This window comes from Drosophila eugracilis, unplaced genomic scaffold (genome assembly GCF_018153835.1).
Source record: "Drosophila eugracilis isolate 14026-0451.02 unplaced genomic scaffold, ASM1815383v1 contig_75, whole genome shotgun sequence".
In the NCBI taxonomy this organism is placed as follows: domain Eukaryota; kingdom Metazoa; phylum Arthropoda; class Insecta; order Diptera; family Drosophilidae; genus Drosophila; species Drosophila eugracilis.
The window spans coordinates 3216760-3236265 of record NW_024573645.1 but is presented as its reverse complement, the minus strand read 5'-3'; the positions used below and the strand labels follow the sequence as shown (position 1 = coordinate 3236265).

General features: G+C 39.6%; 1 protein-coding gene across 2 annotated transcripts in view; it reads right to left on the bottom strand.

Annotated features, from left to right (window-relative positions):
* LOC108116625 (extracellular serine/threonine protein CG31145) overlaps positions 1-19506 on the bottom strand; it is a 68646-nt gene that overhangs the window by 32534 nt on the left and 16606 nt on the right. For both annotated transcript variants that reach the window (XM_041819514.1, XM_041819515.1), the window contains exon 3: positions 18757-18790. The gene's annotated coding sequence lies outside the window, so the exon portion shown is untranslated. The remainder of the gene's footprint in view (positions 1-18756; positions 18791-19506) is intronic.

The following is a 19506-nucleotide window of genomic DNA, read 5'->3' as shown; positions in this document are numbered from 1 at the left end:
TAGTGTGGTATAAAATATATGTATTTATAAATACATCTCCGGCCATTGTTCGAAATTTAATTTCATTATTGGGCAGTGACTCGTTTAATAGGATTTGCATTGGCTTCGCCGTTTTGGTTTTGGTTTTGTTTTATATTGGAAAAAGGAATTCAGAATTTTCCATGAAAAACATAAAGATAAATTGCTCTAATTCTAAGTGATAATATCAAATTTAAGTTTAATCTACTTTTTCACGTTTTTCCACCATCTCTCTCTCTCTGTCTCTCTCTTTGATTTTCAAACTGATTTTCTAGCATTCAATTTGTAATTTTCTAATTATGTGGTTGAACATTTTGGTGTATTGAAAGCAATTACGCTAAATAATTGCACATTCCCGTTGCGTGTATTTGCGAATGGCAGACACTTTTCCACTTTTCCACTTTCCCAGTTCCTGTCCCTAAATAACTGATGAGCTTCGCCAGAAGTCCCTTATGCTCTTCGGCATACCCTGTTTTCTGCCAAACTTTTCTATCTTTTGAATTACATTTTTTCTGGGAATTTTCTTTGCTTTCCTCGCTGGAATTTATTTTCTCTTATTTATTCTTTCTTATCCATGAGTAATTAAAATTTTATTTCATTTTGTTTGACATGAGATTTTATTTCTTTGGATTCTTGGTTTTATTTTTTGATTTTGCAGTAGTTGAAAGTTTAATTTAGGTTTTAATATATCAATTTCATTAATTCAAGGCTTACTCAAGCAAATTAAATCGAAATTAAGCACAAAAAGTGCTGAAAACAAAGTAAAATATAATTCCCGTTTCCTCTTATTCGAACTTTCTTTAATATTTTCCCTGAAAAGCATTGGAAATTTCTAACTTTAGCAAAATAAACTTCATTTTAACATTTTTTCCACATTTTAAAGCGCATTTGCCTGGTTGCATAGCCCCAATCTAAACTCGTTGGCTCGCCTAATGACAACGTCGCCGGTTTCCAGTTCAACACTGGAGATTTGAGATTGGGGAGATGCAGCTAAAGTAGAAGGGGGTAGGAGAGGGCTGAGTGGTTTTTGGGGGCCGGGTCTGTTGATGGGGCTTCAATGGAAGCGTTTACGTCAAGCCCCAAATCAGTTTTGCACTGCGCCAAACAATTTCCGCATTTAATTACATTGATTATGCAGCCAAGGAGCGAATCTGGCTGTCAGTCAGCATTGCCCCCTCTCTCTTACCTCTTTTTTTCTCTTCTTCAGAAACTTTCGCTGCAACATTGAACTTGATTTTTGCCACAAATTGCCGAGTTACCAGGAGGGTGGGCGTTGAGGCATTTGCCCAACGAGCGTGTCATTGCTGTACGAATGCTTTTTGCGTTGACAACACTCATGCTTCGGCAATGGCAGGGACAAACATGTGCTTGTCAACACTTTTCGGCTTGTTGCAAATCGTAATAATGCAGCAAACAATACAAATGTGAAACAAAAAAATCAACAACAACAAAAAAATTATTAAACAAAATCCATTAACTCATAATTTTCTGCTATGCTGAACACAATCCAGAACACAGCGTTCAGCCCAAAAGTGTTTCAGTTTGTTGTCGTTAAGCCAACATACTCGCTCTGCCACTCTGCCACTCTGCTGCGAGTAGCAAACAAAAAACCCAATTGCGCGCAATTTTACGGCAGAGCGCATTTCGCCACCCACCCACCGAAACGCCCAGACGCCCAACCACCCACTCTTGCTGCCATAAAGAAGCACGTATGCGTGAAATATTGTGCAAACAACAACTGCTACAATAGTTACAACAGCAACAGCTCATTGCACTAAGAAAAACAAACTATTTTATGAATTTATTGCATATTTTTTAGGATTTTATCTTAGCTAACTAAGATCTAAGATCTTCTAATTCTTATTTTATAAGCTTAAATTACTTTTCTAACATTTTCGAAAACCACCTTTTTAGTGCATTTGCAATTGCAAACTCTCAAGACGGAACTCGTTTGTAACCGAAAAATAAAATTCACACGGCGTCGTCGTTGCCTTTTGATTATGGGAAACGCTCAAAACGAGTTTGATTGTTGTCGTTTGCCGTTTGTTTGTCTGTTTGTTTGTTGCTTGGCCTTTGTTGTCATTGTTGCGACGGTAATTCACGTGTTGCATGTGACAGGTCTTGTTTCGTTGTACTACCTAATATATATCCCTTGCCACAATCAAAGTGTATCTAACCATAAACCCAAGCGTTATGATTGGTATGGGCAATAAATCACTTACTAACTGAATCTAATAGATCATTTGGTCGGGTCCCTCTATGTGGAAAAAGGGGGCTTAACCCAAGAGCAATTTGCCATGATTAAAGTCGGGGGAATATATACCATTTAATGCTTGATAGAAAACCCAATTACATGCCATGAAATAGCTGACATTCCGGGGAAACACTTGTGATTACCATCTGTACTTAGATAGGTGATTTAATCAATAACCAATTAGCTTTAGGATTAATATTTATTTAATTCGTATCTACGATCTATTATTGGATTAACTGTCACTACTCTGAGTTAGTATTCCTAGACTAATTACAGGGTATTTTCCCATTTTGGCCACCTCGTATTTGCATAAAACTTTCCCGCTCATGCAAACCTTGCGTTTCAGCCTTCATATTGAATTTGTTGGGCTAACATTTTGTCTTTGGCTTTATGAACTGTAAATTGGCTGAATTATAAGCAATTATATATAATGCCATTGGCAGCAACTCACACGATTCGCGCCGTCGTGGAACGCATTTTGCCAGACAATTTCATTAACAGCAATTGCCGCCGGCTTGTATGTGTATATAGCTACGCATATATACATATCTCTGAGTATATATATATATGGTATTTGTGGATAACCGCTTCATTTCCATTAGCCATACAATTTGATTAAGTTCCCTGAGTGCGCGACAGGGTCACCCAGCAGAGCTCAAACTCAAGCCAGATTACAATAATTTCTTTATCAAGAAAAGCAACGAAAACGACAATAACAACAACAAAAGCACAGCCAAACAGCCAACGCACCAACACGCAACAATAATAACAATAACAGCACGAACCAGCGAAGGCAGAAGGTCGTTGCATGTCCAACAATAAGGGGGAAAAACCTTAATTTGGCAGAGGGAAATGGAGGGGGGAGGCGGGAAGTGTGAGGGGGTCTTGGATTCCTTGTGCATACGCCAATGGAGACGTGGACAATGACAACGAAACGGAAACTAGCGGAAATCATTAGAGTCTGCACAAATGACTTCAAGATACTTTTGCCCAAGCCCAAGCAGCAGCCCCAAGCACTTTTTTCCTCACTTCGCACAGTGGGTCGAAAAAGCAAGAAAACCGACAGGAAAGACCCAAATCAACGCTCGAGGAAAAAGCCTGTCAGAAAATTGGATGACTTTTGACAGCAAACAAACACACACACACACATGCAGAGATAGAGAGAGAGAGGAAACTATTTTGCTGGTCATCATTACAATGTGCATATTTTGTAGAGAAAATAAACTCCTGTATAGATTTAAGCCAGGTCAAGGCTTTTACCAAAGTAATGCTGGCAGTATTAAGAGTTTAAGTGACTTGATTTCATCCTCAACATTTTCGTAAACCATTCTGCTTAGAAATTCATTGTTAAAGATTTGCACTTAAGTAGGCCCCAGCTCCCTGCAAATATAATGGGAATATAAAATAGGTCATCAGGCAGGCATGTAAAATGGTTTTCGGACATTGGTTAATATCAAGATGTCGTAAAACAATTTTAATTGCCAAATTCCAGCCAAGCGAAGCGGAAAAAACAAAACAATTTGGTAATCAATTAAATTACACATTAAATAGTTTCCAGGTTTATTGCCGTATAAAAGGTAATAAACCATTTTAAAACGAAGAGCCTTGTTTTGTTGGACTTTAATGGCTAATAAACAAGAAGAAAATTAAAAGGTAGAATCACTTAAATGTTTTTCAGACATTCAATGAGTTTTTGTGTAATCTAAAAATTAATTAAAATATTTTATAAGCAAAGGATATATTCCTATATTCCTTATGAATTTGGCATTAAGATTGGAATTTTTTAAATATTTTTAAATTCTAATAAAAGAAATTACTTTCTATCCCCTTTAGCCCACTGTCCGTCTCCATTGCGTCCTCTTTCTATAGCCTTTGTTCTGCAGGGATATGTATAGTGTATAGTGTATATATATTTTTTTGGCTGCCACAAAAGTGGACGAGATGGACCGGGGCAGATTGTAGTTCTTGTTGTGATTTTGCTAGTTGCCAGCAGCTTGTGCCGGCATCTACTTAAATATCCGGTATCATTATTATAAAAATCAAGTTGGGAGCCAAGCGGACGCACTGGGCCAGGAAGCAATTAGGGCTGCAGAGCATAATTGGTTGAATTTTTTCACCAGCTTTTAGCCATGTTAGCAAGGGCAGAAAGGGAGAAAGGGAGAACCAAAGGACCCAGGTCCCAATTAACAGAGATTAAAGGTGTGAAAAGCTTTTGGCTTTTGTCTTGTGATTAGCCTGGCAAAAAAAATATATATATATGCACACGTAGCGAGGGGGAAACGCGTTCATCCAACAAGCTAGCAGCTAGCAAAAACAGGATAAAAATGAAGGACCCTAAATAAAAATCAAGCAGCCGTCAACGGGGCGTATGCGCCACGTGCAAATGAGATGCCAGGTGCTATAGAACTGACCCGCTGGTTGGCAAGGGCTGGGTGGCAAGTAAATAAAAAGCAGATAAAAATCAAATTAACAGAACGAAGTGAAGAGAAACTGCGCTCAAGTAAATAAAACTGCCCCACTTTTCCTTCTCATTTTTTTTACATTTTGGCCAAGGCGAGTCCGATAAAAAATGTTTTTCCGCGTTGAGCTGCGAGATGCAGAGACCCAATTTATATATTTCAGCATTTGTTATGGCTCCTCCTCGTTACTCGTTGGCTGATTGCAAATGAAATGAATTCGGCCACTGAAAGTTTAGCAGGGAGACGGCACAAGGACATCAGATGCGTGGCGGAATATAAAAATATATATATATATACATTCCTATATATATTCGTATACAATTTCACAATGGGCCGCCGGGACATTTGTACAAAAATACATTTAATGACTTTCGCCCGTCCAGCGAGAGCAGTGCTGATAAAAAAACAGAGGCAGTCAAAAAACATGGAGGTCCTTCCAAATGAGCAAGGCCGAAAAAGTGTCCTTAATCTGCTTAAAAGCACAACGCCTACAACGCTGATAGGTAGTCAGGCAAACGGCGGACGTGTTCCGTGATCATCAAAATTAACGGCAAGAAATTTAAAATGTAATTGACAGGCCAACTGACAGCAACGGCAATGGCCTCCGGCTCGATCAACAACCCAACGGGCAGTTATTAAAAAAGCTGAGGACCGACACACACACAGTGCGTATACGCAATGTGCAAAATGAGGAAACGGAAATGCAGCATTAAATGAAAATAAAACAGCCTGGCAGGCAGGCAGGCGGGCAACAACAAAAACGGGACACGGCGCTTAAGGACACTTTGGCAGAGCGCTCTCCGCTCGTTGTGGTTCGCTCGACGTAATTGCTCTCAGTGGAGGGCTTAACGCGGCAGCACACCCCCCGCTCAGCTGCTCAACCGCCCGCACAGCCAATGTCCTTGGTCCTTTGGTCCGTTTGTCAATGCTTTATTTGCGTTTATCGCAATCATTTCGCCGGCCGCTTTTCGCCCTGTTAATATGGCAATTTACATTTACATTATTTTTATTACGCCACCGCACACATCCCATAGCCACGAATTAAATCCGTTTAAAAGGGATACATTTATAAGCATATATATTATACTATATATACGCACATTCTGTCATAATCGAGTTGTGCACTTGTCAGGCACTTTGGCCCGCGGTTATCGCATTTAATTGCTGCCCTGCACAGAAAAATAATAAAATATATTTAAAAAAAGGGGGCGTAGAGAAGTTAAATATTTGAAACGAGCAACAAATGCCGGGAGCTCCTAATGCTCACCCGGGGGCCATGGCAATTAGAAGCAATTGCTACTCTGCCAGCTGGCCAAAACTGGCAAGCTAGCAACTACCAACTGCCACCGGGCTGCAATTTCACTTATTTCACGTGCAACTTGGCAACCGACGAGCGGCGACGTCAACGATGACTGCTGCTGTTGCCGCCTCTGCTTCTACATATACATACCACTTCCACTTCCAACTGCCACTGCCACTGCACTTGGCTAGCAAATAGCAGTCCTAGCACTAAATGCTGACGGCCCAGTGAAAGGTGAAGGGATCTTTGGCAAATGGGGGGGCATGTGAGGGGGGGGGATGGTATGTTGCAGATGGAATGCTGCTTGCTTGCTGCATGTGGCAGTGGTAACAATAAACGTAAACCCATGACTGCCACTCTAGCGGAAGCTGCATGCGAAGATTTCACTTTCATGTTTAACTTGGACCAACACACTTGTTAAAACAGTTCGTCTTACATAAGTTTGAACTTCTTGAAAATGTTATAATAACATAAGTTGGTTTTATTTAGTTAGTTAAACATGTTAGTAAGTATCTTAAGTTATGATTTTAGGTGATTTTACTAGTAATTTTAAAAAGAAAATGCCTCTTTAACATGTATGCCAAGAAAATGACTATTTAAAGTCTAACTTCAAGCTTAAAAGAAGTAAATAAATCCTAAAAATAAAAGTAAAATTTTTAAAAACTTCTTTAAAAATATAAATAAATTATAATTCCTGATTTTAGGATTTTCAAAATCAAGATATTGAACCCAAGTAAGTTCTGCTTTTGTATTAAGAAATACCCTTTAAAAGTTATCTAAACTTTAATTTTTCCCACATAAAAAGTCAGTTTGAGTTAACCAAGCCAAGCCCCACTGTCTGTCCACATATCTCTCCTCACCATCTGGAGTCTCCGCCATCTTCAGAGCTTCTGCCTCGCACGTGTATTTGTAAATTTGTTCGGCTGGGGCAACAATGCGTCGGTGGCTCGTCCTCTGCCACCTTTTGGCGACACACTTTGAGTCTCGAATTACCCTCAGGCATGCGTGGCGTATTCGGTTGCTGTTTGACAATTTTTTATTTCTTCTTGCCCCCTCCTTCTCTGCGTTTATTTTTTATTTTCTTCTTGCCCTGGGAAAACTGGCATTATGTGACATAGAGGGAGACAGGATGGCGGCGGGGAGGCGTTTGTCATAAGCAACGGAGGAAAGAAAACGGCGAAATAAAAACAGGAAAACTAAAGAGATCCATGCAACGTTGTTAAAGAAAAGTGCAAGCGACACACAGTGTGTCCACTTAAAGCAGGCAACAATGTGTGCCAGCGTCGAGAGCCTCATGACCATGCTGCAACCAGTAACTTTGGAAATTGCAACTGCAACTGCATCAGCAACAGCATCTGCAGCGGCAGCAACATCAGCTAACAATTTTGAGGCATTGCATAAGAGGCGCTCCAAGGTACCGAAGAGTCCACGATCCACGAGATCGAGCGTGGGAGAAGCGGTTAATTATCCAAAAAAAAAAGAAGATAAAAATGCAAAACAAAGTCGGGAAGAGCAAAAAGGTTCGTTGATATGCGATAACTTTGAATGGATCCATAAAGTTGCCAAATCTATTCGATAGCTACTCGTGATGCTAATCGAATGTGAGGGAAAATGAGAAGGACAATGGGTTAGGCATCTTAGGTAGGTAGCATTTATGCCAAGGGAAATTTCTTCTGTGGTTTTTATAAGCAGAAGTGGCTGCCTTTTCCTTTAAAACCATAGCTACGAAGATTTTCCTCTTCTTTACTTTTAACTTAATTTCCCTAACAATCATTGCCTTCCTACTTGACAGACTATTTAACTATTATCTTAAGTCCAAAAATAGTTGATATAATTTATTAATTACATACAAAGAAACCCAAAATTGTCATTTATTCATAACAAACACACATTTATGTTTGCTAATAAAACAATTAATAATCGAACACCTGAAAAGCCTAATTTGAGGTTTGATTTAATTTGCCCAAAGCTAATAATTAACAAATTGAAAACGATAAATAAATACATGATGTTATAGCCAATGTTTGTACAAAATTTACATGGCCAAAGCAATTTGTTAGCCACAAGTTTTGTGTACTAACGTTGAGCTTGGTGTAAGAGTTCATCGACAAAAACCATATGATAAGCCAACATAATCAATAACTCAAGTGAACTTTTTAACCACTTTTCAATGTGCAGACCACCACCCCACAGCCAGCTGCCTGCTGAATGGAATTGTATCGCCGGGAAAACTACTACTAGCAGCAGCCAGAAACAAACCCAGAAACCCAGAGCAACATGGGGAAGCTCGTCCAGCAAGCAAGCAAACAAACAAACAAACAAACAACTGCAACTGCAATCAATTGCACCTTCTGCCGCATGAATGCGTGACTGAATAGCAGCACATATGCAATGGACTCATCGTCCACGAGGGGTTAGCCTTGCCGCACTGTCTCCTTTCCCTTGGGGATGTGGATACCCACCATGTGAACTACCACGCATTCCCACCCTTTCTGACCCCTCTTAGCTGACCAGTGTGGTAACTGAAATGGCAGCATCCAGCATCGAGTTTTATTTTCTCTCTCGACGCACTCAATTTTTTGTTCAACTGCAACTGCAATTCAAGTGCATTGCAATGCACAACCGACTGACTTCAACTGCAGATAAATAAAATTCGAGATTTTTAAATTAATAATTAAATATATAGAAATAAAAAGAGATAAGGGTATATGTGAGATATTTATTGTTTAAGTCATAAACATATTTACTTTATTTTTAAAAGATTTTAAATGCTATTTTTTAAGAAGTATTTTGGTTTAAGTTTATGATTTCTTGTATATTTTTACATGGTTTAAGTTTATGATTTCTTGTATATTTTTACATTTAATGTGCACTTTATGAAGTTTAAATTAGTTTTATGATTTAGAATAATAAAAGCTTAAACGACTTTTCTTAAACTTTTCCTTAATACAAGATTTATCCTTATGAACTAAAACCAATTAAAGATTTTCCCAATTTTGCAATTTAACTACAAAAAAATGCAAATAAAAAGTTACACTAAATCGAATTTTCTTTCTGTGTGGGCGTTAAAATGGAAAAGGGAAAGGAAACTCGAAACGCGAAAAAGGGAACAGTGCGGCGAGGCGGCTGTGAGTGTAAGTGAATGAATATGTGGGCGTGGCAGGTGAGCGTAACCGAAGGGCGTAAAACGTAAGTGTGCGTTATGTTTGCCAACGCCAAATGAAAAGGACCGGAACCGTGAAAAACAGAAAAACAGGGAAAACCGGGCGAATGCAAATCACACACACATACACACGCTGTACCTCTCCCTTATAATAGTGTCTCAAAAGAAGGGAAAAGGGTGAGGGGAAAGAGAGGAGAAAATAGAGAGACGGAGGCATTACAATAAAGACCCTTACTTTGTGGCTGGGTGTTGCTGGGCCCTCGGGGAACCTTGACAATGATATTGATTTGCTGTCATTATTGTTAGTTTTTTGCCACCCGGCGGCCGTTCGGAACGGAGCGTGTGCGAAAACTGTTTGCGCTCACTGTCGCCAGCCATCGATCCTTTGGGCGTCCTTCGTCCTGCGGCTCCGAAGTTACAAAATTTGAATTTCGCTCAATACGCGAAATTGAAATTGTTATTTGTTGAGGCAACTGTATGGGAGAGCGAGGGCAGTGGTGTCGGAGGGGGGCGGAAGGCCTTCGGAAAAATAGAAAACTTCGCTGCCAGAGTTGCCATCCCCCATCATTGAGTTGCCCAAGGGGATGACCACTCAACGTTGGCCACGATTCCGTGTATCTCGCACCGAAGACTTTTAGTTGAATTTTTTTTTGTTTTTTGTTTTTTTCACGGCACACAAACTACGGCACCCACCTACCTCCCACCTTTCCCCATCCAAACCATTTTCCTCTGTTAGTTTTCTCTGGCTGTTATTGACTTTTTCCAGCGGCAAACAAATGCAATTTGCATTTTGATAACATTTCCCAGCAGCTGTATTTTAATTGCATTCGTTCAATGCAAGTTTGCTCCACCTTTGCTTTGGTCGGTCGTCCGGATGTTTCGTCCACCTCCATCCAGAGTCGTCCCAAGTCGTTCCAGGTAAGTCCAAGGGGGGCAGGGAGCGGGGGTAACGTAACGAAATCAATTGTCAGGTCATCTGTCAATTTATTTGTTATTTCCCGCCAACTGTCAGCTGTCAGGGCTGCACGAATGCCCGGCCGAAAGGCAAAGGCAGAGCAACATAACAAACAAAACAAACAAAAAACTTAATGCATTTAATGTGCCGAGCAACTTGCAACAAAATTGCAGTCCCAGACAGGCGAACAAGAAGTCAGTAGCGCCGACTTAAACAAACTCCGCGATGGACAGTGTTTCTCACTTTTTTTTGGAAAGTCCTAAGAGAAAACTTTTTTTTTAATTTAAATTTAAGGGATTTTTCGGGATATTTTTTTGGAATTTTAATATTTTGGTGTTATCAAAGAGCTTAAGACAAAACAAAGATCAGACAGGCATACACAAAGTTGGTAGCGCCGACTTACGTAAACTTCCCATTGGTCAGTGTAAGAGCCAATTTCCTTGAAAGGATGATTTTTGGGATATTTAAGGATTTTTAGAGTTTTTAAGCAGTTTGAGGAAAATAACGGACCTGACGTAAACAAACTTCCTACTTGACATTGTAAGGGGAAATTTCCTTGAGAGGGGGATTTTTCGGGTATTTTAGAATTTTTCGTGTTTTAAGCAGTTTAAGGAGCTCCTACTTAAGCAACTTTCCCAATGGACAATTTGACAAAGGTAAGAGCATATTTCCTTAAAGCGAACATTTTTGGGATATTTTAGGATTTTTGGTGTTTTCAAGGAGTTTAAGGAAGAACAAGGATCTTGAACTAAGAAACTATCTTTAGAGCAAAGAAAAATGTATTTAAAAAATGTGTAAACCAAATTACATTTATGAATAATATTAGATAGTTATTAATACTATTTTGCTCTTAAATTCCTTTATTTTGTATAACATTTTTATCCATTTTCCCACCACTGTATAGCTTCGGTAAAGTTCAAGAGTTCGCTTTGTCGCGCTTGTGCAAACAAATGATTTGTTTTAGCCGCTCTTTCAACTCAGCCCGCCCCCTTTTGCCACAGCCCAGGTGTAATTGCCACACGACCGAAAAGGCGTAGCAAAATTAGGCAAACGTTTTGGCCAACTTTGTTTTCCCTTTTCGGCCAGTTTGTTTGCCTTTTGCCATTTGGAAATTATCGAGTTGTCGCCCAGCTGTGTGTTCGACGTTCATTGGAAATGCAAATTTCCTCGCAGACGAGCAGGAGGAGTAGGAGGTGAATCTCAAGTGCCTTGCGCCCCAAACAAATGATTGGCATTATGTAGTTTGACCTTAATTAGTTAACAATGGAAACCAAAGTGATTTTTCTTCTCTTTTTTTTGGAGGGGGAGGTGATTTGGAGGCGGCTCAGAAGAATTAACCGCACCAATTACACGCACAAAATGCCAAACAATTAATATACAAAAAAAAAGAGAGGCAGAGAGAGAGTGGGGGAAAAATCTGAATTGTGAAAATCTATTTGAGGGCGCCGGCATTTTCAGTTTGCCATAAATCAAATTAATTGAAATTAATGGTTCACCTCGCTTCAAGTGCGCTCACGCAAATATTTGCCCAGCAGATTTGGTGTTTTCCCCCTTAGATTTTCCTTTTTTTTTTGTTTGGGTGGTATTTGCGTTGCCAGGAGGCAGATTGGTAAGACTGAATGGTGACCATTAAGCATCAGTGGAAGGACTGGGGACCTGGGCCACTAATTATTTTGGCTTACACCCGGGCCGGAGCGTTAATCCCTTTGAAGCCAAGGGGGGGAGAGAAAAAAAAGGGATAAAGCCAAGGATTGGAGAGGTTTATGCGGCTAATTAATGTGACATCTGATAGGACTTGTAACGGCAATTGCGATTGTTTATGCAAATTTCGGACAATGACGATGGATTTGCCACCTCACTCCCTCTCTTTATGCAAATTTTCCAATTCAACAATTGGCTGTAAATTAAAGGGACATTTTAATGAGACATTTAACAATTAAATTGCTGATTTATTAGGGCTTGATGGGCCAGCCTATTAACTATGGTAATTTGAATAAAGTTTATTGCTAGTATATAGTATTTAAAAGTTATATCTTCATTCTGATTTAAGAGAATTTGTTATAGTTTATTTTTCATGATAACTAACCACCCATAAACGATCTATGGCATTGGGCACATCCTTTTCATTAAGCCCTGTCCCGGCTTTATTTGAACTTCAAAGGAACGTTTGTCAAGGGCTGGCGGTGGCGAATTAATGAAATGTTTGTCAAGTGCGGTTTTCTGGCTGTCTGTGCCCGCCCCTCCACCGGCTTTAGTTGACTCATTAAAATGATTTAATAAGGCCGAGTGGAAAGTCCGTAAACCGATTTCCCTCAGATCGATGGTAGTAAGCCAAGTTTGAAAACCAAACAGTCAGACAGATAGACAAACAGACGGGCAGACAGCGATGTAATTCATCAGAAATAAACGTGGTCATTATGTAGTTATATCTGTAAGGGTAGGGGAAGGAGGGGGAGTGGGCAGACACACCCATGAATAATGAATAAAGCCGGCAAAACAGATTTTTGCCGCTATGCCAAATAATTTCTGGGCCTATTTACATATTCAAAATTCATGGGGACCGTCAGCCAAATCGCATTCAAATTCAAATTCATATGCCATAATGGCAAGACATATGGAAAACTTGTGGGTGAGGTCGTGCCTACACATACTCAAACATCTCTCTATACATATACATATACATATACATACAAAGATACTTTGAAAAACATCGCATTTTCCAATCAATTGAATTTCAATTTGCATAATTTTCTGTATGTCAAAGTAATGTGTACAAAATTCGATTATTTTCCATTGAATTGATCTGAAGACATTACGAGTGGACTAAAAGTGGACAAAGCGGAGACCCAAGGCGGTCTTCTATCTCCTCCTCCTCCTCGTTCTCCATCTCCTCCAGACAAAAGGGCGATGGACAGGACACAGGATACAGGACACAGAACACGTGAATATGCCAACACTCCCCCACAGAAATGGGTGTGTCATGGAGTGGACAAACATTATTGCAGAATTTATTTGTATTTCAGCTTGTGCGTGGGTCAAAGGGCCAACAGAGCACCACCCACCCACATACATTGTGACCTCAAAGTAACCCAAAACTGGCAAACGTATAAAATGCAGAAAAAGGAATTGTTGGATTTGCGTGAAAATGTTAGGGAACGAACCAACGAAAGGGATCCAAAAGCGAGTAAAAGCAATAAAAGGCACGGCCGGTTCCGTTCGGTTCGTTTCAACTCTGAAAAACTATCACAAATGCCATAAACAAACAGAGTCTGTTGAAAATCTAAATATGAAAAAGAGAGAATATCGAACTGGCAATGCGCTACTACAAGGAAAAAGAAAACTCAAATGGTTTATACAGGGAAAAACTGGAAATTTCAACAATTCTTTGGCGAAATAAGTTAGTAATTTTCTAAAAAATAATTGAAAATATAAAAAGATTTTACGCCTTAAAATATATCTTCCTGCAACCTTGAGAACACGCAAATTTCACGCAGCCTTGCCTGCCAGAAAATCCAATCCCTGTCGTCACGAATTCCCAATGATTTCCATCGCTGACAGAGCCACTTCGTAGTGGAAATGCTCCAAGGATTTCACAGCACAATCAAACAATGTGCGTGTCCCTTTTTTCTCAGCATTTCACACGCCCACATAGCCAATGCCAGTCCCAGTCCGAGTCCCACTCCCAGTGCCAGTGCCTTTAAAAGAACCCAAAAAAGAATTAAATTGGAAAAGCGTTGGAAAAAGAGACGACGACTGAAAAAGGGTTCAAATGTATTTACAGACAGGGTTGTCCAGAGGGGGCTTTCCCTACTACCACTCCTCTCTCCGAATCCCTGACCCCAAAAATTGTTGTGCAGGGAAATGCAGGGAAACACGCCAAGCAGCCCGCAGCGACCAGACAGGCAAAACACTCTCGCCCAAACCGAAAAATAAGTGAAAATAATAAAAATAAAAACCATAACAAATAGCAGACACAAAAATCCAGTCAGAAGTTTTGCGGGACAACCGCAAGATTCGAGTTTTGACCGCTCCCACTTTGCTTTGCTTATTTTTTTCTGCGGGCGGGCACGCGTGTCGTAAAAATTTAATTAAAAAATAATTTTGCTAACAATAAAAATCAACACTCGCCCCAATGGCTGATGGTGATGATGATGATGTTACAATAGAAGTTGCCGAACCGCAGGCAAAATAATGATTAAGCATACGCCGTGGTGGCCCAAGTCCAAGTCCAGGCCCCAAACCTTATTGCCACGCCCATTAGCCGTGTCAAAATGTGCGAATTATGTGCCTGAAACAGCGGGCATTTACGGCTCTGGCTTTTACTTTCGGTTTAGTTGGCTTTCGGCCGGATTCAGGCCGAATCTCGCCACTTTAGTGTCGGCCTGAACGAAATTATGATGACGACTCTTTATTGGGCCCAAAGCCATTGTCTTCTCTGGCAGGCTTCTTCTTCAGCTTCTCCAGCTCCTGTTGTGCTTGTCCTTGTTGTCCTGACAGCTGAAGTGGCCCGCCCGGATGCCTGGATGCCTTGATGTCTGAATGGTTGAATGCCTGGCTGGCTGCCTTTCCCTTGCTTTTCATCGTCCCGCTTGTCGAGTCAATAAAAATTCAGTAAAACGCTCTCGACATAGGCTCAAGGATTATTATTGCTACTTTATGACAGTTTATGTATTTTTCCTTTTGTGTGTGTGTCCCTCTGTGTCTCTTTGGGTGTGTGTGTGTGTGCCTGGGCTAGTGACAACGCAGATTTAAAAGGTTATATACACAGGAATATGGTTGGATTGGCAGCAGGAGAGAGAGAGAGGCTTCTGGGATGGGTAAAGACAGGCCACCTTGTAAAGTGTTCGGAACGCAAATTGCTTCCATGGGACAACTGCCAAAGAAGGCAAGTGGAACGTTTTGTAGTCAATTTCACAGATAATTGGAATGCCTAGAGGATATGAGGCGATGAAATATTTACCAAATCCTACGATATTTTCCGAGTCTGGGATTTATTTGTGAAGAGTAATTATGATAAAGATAAAGGATTTTACTTTGAATTTCAGGTATTTATTACTAATTTCTAGTTGATGATTAGTTGTGGTTAAAAAAATCCCAACCTGAATCCTAAATAACCTTAAAAAAGCCTAACTTAACTTGCAAACTTAAACTGAAAACACAAACCTGCCCCAAACTTAAGACCCATTTAGCTTGATAAAGGATTGCTTTCCCGCCTTTCGGCCCAAAACTCAAACAAAATACTCCCCTTGAAAACCGAAAGCAATAAACTTCTAGCCGACCCAAAAACTCAATGACAAACAAAGGCATAACCAGCACAAAAAAAAAACAATTAAAAAACACAAAAAAAAAAGAATTAACCAAAGCAAAAAGTCTGAGCAAACTTGGCCAACAAGCAGCAATAAATGCAACCAACGTGGCCAAGCTAATTATGCGCTTCCTGCAGGCACTTTTTTGGGGGTACAAAAACCAGAGAGAGGAACAGGCCAAATCTGCTTTTGGGAAGACAAAAGCTCTAACCTCAAACTTTGACTCTGCGACGGCGACTTTTGGCCCAATTATGGCCACGTTTCAATGTCGGAGTCATAAAATTTGCATATTTTACCCAAACCAAAATGCTTTTTACCGCCGTTCGTTTTTTGTTTTTTATTTTATTTGCTAGAGAGAGTGGAAAATGTAAGCCGGCCAAATACGTTGACACCTTCATTTTAATTCGGAAAGCCTAGGCAAGGAGGAGGCTAGGTGGCCAGAAGAAAACTCGCTGCTAATTGCAGTGTCGAGGCTCAAAGCAAATGGCTTAATTACCTTGTATTCCCCGGCTGCTTGTTGGTATTATTCTTGTTTGACCTTTGGGTCTAGAGCTACAGCCGAGAGTTAATTTGCATAATTTGGCTGGGTTTTTAATTTTCGGCATAGCATTTCCCTGGCCATTCTGCACGTAACATTTGCATAAACAGAATCTGCACGCGAGGCAATCAGCATAATTCCCCCTGCAAACATATTGAGCTGGAAAATCACTGCAAAACTCGCTCCTCTCTCAAAATGAAAACAAATATCTTTTATCTAGTATTCATACTAGCTGCCAGAACTAAAAATCTGTAATATAATATATATATGTAACAAATTTACTACAAGTAAAGTTTCTCCCTCTGGCCGGGCGATATTTGCTCATCAAATTAGTTTTCTTGCACACGTTTTCAATTTTCGGCAAACGCTAAAAGTTTCCGGCTTCACTCAATTTTTGGGAGCAAGTTGGGGGGTTATATATGCCAAATATGCGTGTGTGCGAGATAAGGTTTATGCACAGGAAGAAAAAAATTAGAAGATAATTTGATATACTTTCGTTTTTACTCAGGAAATATATCAGTAACAAGGCCAGTTTTTCCTTTCAAACTGCTTTTATTGTTTCAAATTATTAAAAATCTTTATAAATACTAAATTTTAACTGCTTTTTCAAGGTGTCTTTGATATCTTTTAAGATATTTCTCAGTGCAAGCACGCACAGCCAAAAGCGTGTCAATTGTGGCAAAAGGTTTTAGCATTTGAAATTTGAATAAACTGCTAAGCACCTCTGAGAATTTCATTTTGAATTCCGGTAATGCCACACAACCTCTCTCCACCCCCCTTCACACTCTTACTCCCCCCCCAAAAACCCAAACAACAATAATGAGAGTGTACAATGGCATGCATAAATCAGCTGGCTGGACAATGCCACATGGCAAATGTTGCCAAAAACTCTATTGTATATTCATAATTGCCAACTTCCTTTTTGACAAATCCCCTTTACCTGCCCTCCTCCTACCACCACCCACTAGCCACCCTTGATCAGTGTCACCCAAAAACTAGGTCAAATGTGCATAATAATTAACAACATTTACAGCTTTCAAATGCCATGACACCACCACCACGTATTTTCAGAATCAAAAATACATTTTTCCGTATTTACATTTGGCCAACATTGCGTATACGCCATGCCAGCCATGCTAGCCATGCTAGCCATTTCAAAAGGCAAATAATATGAGCAAATGTTTATCCATTCGAATGTCGAATAATTCGGAATTGTTTTCTATTGATTTCTATTGGTTCACACAGCCAGCGAGAGCAATAATTAATTGTATCGCATTTAAATCGAATAGATTTAATACGTCCTCTGTTTTTTTTTGGTATATATATTTATTAGCCATGGCAATTTGTTCATTTGTGGCATTAATTAGGGGTTTTGTGATAAGCAATTTGCATTGATAGCTTAGCACGTGTAAATAGTATTCGGTTTGATTGATATATTGGTGATTATATAGAGGGGAAGTTTGAGCACCTTTCCCCCTAATAAATTCCCTGGAACTGCGGCCAGGCATATCATCTTTTATCAGCGCTTTGAAGTGCTTTTAAGGCCTCATATGGTTATTGGCCGGGATTAGATAACAACAAAGATCCACAGTATCCGGTTGGTTTGGCTTGGCTTGGCTGTTGTGGGCCATTGGCAAACATTTACTTAGCTCTTGCCCCCTTGCTAAAATATGCCAAGCCAAACAGAGACGGCAAATTCAACAATGTTTATTTGCTACTCTTGTTGGCACAAATGTTGTCATTGATTATGCATGATCCAAATACGCTGGCCCAAGACCTCGCTTTTCGTCAAATTTTAAACCCGATTTACAAGCAACTTTATTGGAATAAAATATTATAAACAAATATTAACCAATTGACAAAACAGTCAGCAAAAATAATCTTGCCAAATGTGCTAAGTAAAGGTAAGTTTGTTGGCTTTAAAAATAAACGAAATTTGTTAATGAAGCTTTTTTTGTGGCTTCGGCAAGTGTTAAAGTCAGGCACGAATTCAGGGAAGACGACTTACTTAATATTGGCATTTAAAATTTTCAACCTCAAAATTTGAAGTAATTTCTGTTCAAATTTTAAGCTAAAAAATTTGTTTTCTTCTCTACAAATCTATCTCCCATCAATTACACTTCAAGTTCTCAGTTTCTCATCCTACATCTAGCCACTAAATTTGCTTTTAAGAAAAATATTTAAACAGTTTTTGAATGAAAAGAGAATTCCACTTTTTAATTGCCAACTACTTCATCTTGTTTTGTTGTTAATTTACACAGTTTGCAGGTATTACGTTGTAGTTTTATTTGCATTTTATTCATCGACAATTTGTTGCCAGAGCCACAGAGCAACTTCGCAGTATTTCCCACTTTTCTCCCCCTCTTTTTGGATCAATATTTAGCAAAGGTATTTACATTTCCATGTGTGAGGTGTGGAAACAAAAGGTTTTTCACGTTTTTTCTTTGCTTTTTTATAGATATTTTTATAGTTTGAAATATTCGTGAAGGGTTGTTGTTTTTTATATAGGACTGTGTGACAGGTTAAAGCCTCGTCTGACACAACGCATAATAGCCCTGAACTTTGTGGGGTTACCAAATTATTTTTTGTATTAGAAGCCCCGGCACATGACTAGGTTTTAACGAGATTTTAACTTTTTCGGGGCCAATTATCAGGGGCTTGTTGATGAAATGTATGGTGTGAAAATTTGCCGTGAATAATTGTTACTATTTTTTTATTTTGTTAAGAGTTTGTAAATCAAAAAGAAATTCTTATTTTACTCACCTTAACTCAATGCCAGTTCGAGGGAATTTGCTTTCTGGAAAAAGAACAAGGAAATTGTAAACTTGATTAATATGCAAATGCCAAGCGGGGGCTTCATGATTAACTGCTTAACCCAATTTTTGCTGTTTTTTGAGAATTTCTCATTTTGGTTTTTGTTTTTTTAAAGAGAGAAAGAGTGATAGAGGGAGAGGAAGAGGGAGAGAGACAACCGCCAACTTCCGCCTACAATTGAGATTCAGAGAAAACCGCAAAACCAGTTTAATGCACTTGATGATGTGACAACGACGGCCTGACAGCCTGAGATTGAGTTTGGCTTTGCCTTTGGCTTTGGCTTTTTGGAATGTTTTCATTTAGCATTCGGATGGCAAATGGATTGCGCAATATTAAGCAAAAATTTAAAGTACCTCGCATACCTGGCTAATTTAGATAATTTGTATTAATTTCAACCAGTTTGTGGATCATTCTCTTTTGAAGCGGCTTTGGCAAAGGGGGGTCCAAAATGGGTGGTGGGTGTCTCTCTCTCTCACAGATTCTCAACGATTCTCAGTGATTCTCTGAGAACCCACGCAGACTGGGTCACTTGATGATGTTAAGCGGCTTAGACGTTAATTGAATTAGTTTACAAGTAGCGCCCAGCGTGGTGTTTGTGTTTGTATTTGCCGGCTCTGCTCTGCTCGATTCATTGGGGCAGAAGCCCCCCCAGAAAACTCGCGCCCACTTTTGCTCTCCTCTACCCACTTGCCCGCTTAA